General features: G+C 40.6%; 1 non-coding gene across 1 annotated transcript; it reads left to right on the top strand.

Annotated features, from left to right (window-relative positions):
- Positions 1 to 748: 748 nt before the first annotated feature.
- LOC130017383 (small nucleolar RNA SNORA84) lies at positions 749 to 873 on the top strand. Its single transcript, XR_008791395.1, has one exon. It is a non-coding gene; the product is annotated as a small nucleolar RNA SNORA84 (small nucleolar RNA).
- Positions 874 to 2456: the final 1583 nt, after the last annotated feature.

Below are 2456 nucleotides of genomic sequence, written 5' to 3'. Positions count from 1 at the left end.
AAAGTGTGGAATAAATACAGCTAGTAAGGAGGTTCTTGCAGAAGCTGGCAAGAAGAAACTGGGTCTCCCTCTCTCCATACTTGAGTCAAAAAGATGACAGGAAAATTTTATCTCGAAATTTATTTACGTTAATTGAAATTTCTACTTACAGACAAGATTCAGTCACAGGAACCAGGTTTACACAAGCTAACACAAAATATATGAAGCTGGGGTATTTGGGCATCATATGAATGGCAGTAAAGGAATGGGATGCAGGGGCTGGAGCAATAACACAGCGGGTAGGGTGTTTGCCTTGCACGCAGCCGACCCAGGTTCGATTCCCAGCATCCCATATGGTCCCCTGAGCACTGCCAGAAGTGATTCCTGAGTGCATGAACCAGGAGTAACTCCTGTGCATTGCCAGGTGTGACCCAAAAAGCAAAAAAAAAAAAAAAAAAAAGGAACGGGATGCATTCCAACTTGAGTCCTCCATTTGCTCCACTACTAACATTCTGGTAGTAGTTTCCGGACTGAAATCCAAGGAAAGTGTATCCCAGGTTAATCCTCCAATATTCCCAGATATGAGGTGACAGAATTGAGAGATGAGACATGAAAAGGCAACTGAAGATCACTGCACAGAATACCAAAGAGATCATTAAACAGAAAAAAGTTGGAGACGTCTTCTGAGGGTCCCTCATGATTCTTTAGCAGAATGCTGATCGCTCTGTTAGATGGATAGGTGACACTTTTTAAAAAAATTATGTAAGACACTCTGTGTTTACTGGATGCTGTTGTTCACATGCCCAGTGGATAGAAGGGGTCAGAGCAATTCTGTAATTTATGCATGGCTACTGCCTTCTCAGCAGTCTCCATAGCCTGGTCACTGATACATGGAGAAAAAATAATGTAAGCGTGGGAATGGTGCTCTGTGGTCGTGGTAGAGTATCCAATTCAGAGGACATTTAGTAGAATACAAGGGATATTCTGTATTACAGAACAAAAGTAGCTACTGACTAAATACTGTTCTGATAACACCTGACAAAGGGAAATCTCAAAAGAATAAAACTGTTTCTATATAACCACATCTTAGAACAAATATCAAGAATACTTAAAAGAATACAAAAATAGAAGGAAGAGAGATTAAAGCACTTAATCTTAAGAGGTTAGGGCATTTGGCCTTGCACATGGTTGACTTTGGATCATTCAATCCCAGTGTTCTCTCAAGAACCACTAGGAGTGATCCCTGAACAAAGAGCCAGGAGTAAGCACTACAGGATATGGTGAAAAACAAAAACGCAAGCACATAAAAAAATATCCAGAACTCAAAAATAATAAAAATCAGGGCTTGAGAGACATGGGTGAAAGGGCTGAAACAAAAGGTTGGAGATCAGGTTTGATCTCCAATAACATACGATCACCTGAACACCACTGGAAGTGACCTGAGCACAGATCTGGAATAGTTCCTGAGTACTGACAGGTATGGCCCCAAAAGAAACATACAAAAGATAAAAATTTAAATGTTTATTATTCCATCAAAAATTACCAGGTATAAAAGAGCTGTATTATATATGTATTATATATATATGCATATATATGTATATATAGTCACTATCCTCCCATTGTTCATCGATTTGCTCGAGCGGGCCCAGTAACGTCTCCATTGGAGACTTTGTTGTTACTGTGTTTGGCATATCGAATACATCATGGGTAGCTTGCCAGGCTCTGCCTTGTGGGCGAAATACTCTCAGTAGCTTGCCAGGCTCTCCGAGAGGGGTGGAGGAATCGAACTCAGGTCGGCCACATTGGCTGCTGCAAGGCAAACGCCCTACTGCTGTGCTATTGCTCCAGCCTATATATATATATATATATATATATATATATATATATGTATAAAAGAGTTGTATGCTTCATATATTTGAGATTGAAGTAAAAAGAACATAGAAGAGTGAACACACACACACACACACAAAATGTAAAAAGATTCTTTGGTAAATACCCAAGCCAAACCTCTAGAGATGAAAACCATAAAATCTGGGGCCAGAGTGATGCGGGTAGGTTGTTTGCCTTGCACAGGTCTGACCTGAGTTGTTTGATCCGTAGGATCCCATATGGTCCCCTGGAGTAATTCCTGAGTGCAGAGTCAGGAGTAACACCTGAACATCCCTAGATGTGACCCAAAAAGTAAAAAAAAAAAAATAAAACCTCCAGAGGGACGACTGGCAAATTAGATATTGAAGAACAGTTAGTCAATTAGTTAAGTATGCTCTTTTTGGTTTTATTTTGGGGGGCACAATCAGCAGTGTGCAGGTGCAGGGCTTACCTCAGGGATTAGTCCTGTCAATGCTTGGGTGTTGGGATCAGATCCAGGTCAACTGCATGCAAGGCAAGTGCCCTACTCCTATTGTTCTGTTCCATAAACTATCTTCTAAAAAATAAACAGAGGGGCTGGATAGATAGTACCGTAGTTAAAGATGTCT

The sequence above is a fragment of the Sorex fumeus genome, unplaced genomic scaffold (genome assembly GCF_029834395.1).
Source record: "Sorex fumeus unplaced genomic scaffold, SorFum_2.1 ptg000007l, whole genome shotgun sequence".
Lineage (NCBI taxonomy): Eukaryota > Metazoa > Chordata > Mammalia > Eulipotyphla > Soricidae > Sorex > Sorex fumeus.
The sequence above is the reverse complement of the archived record's forward strand: the minus strand, read 5'-3'. Positions and strand labels throughout refer to the sequence as shown.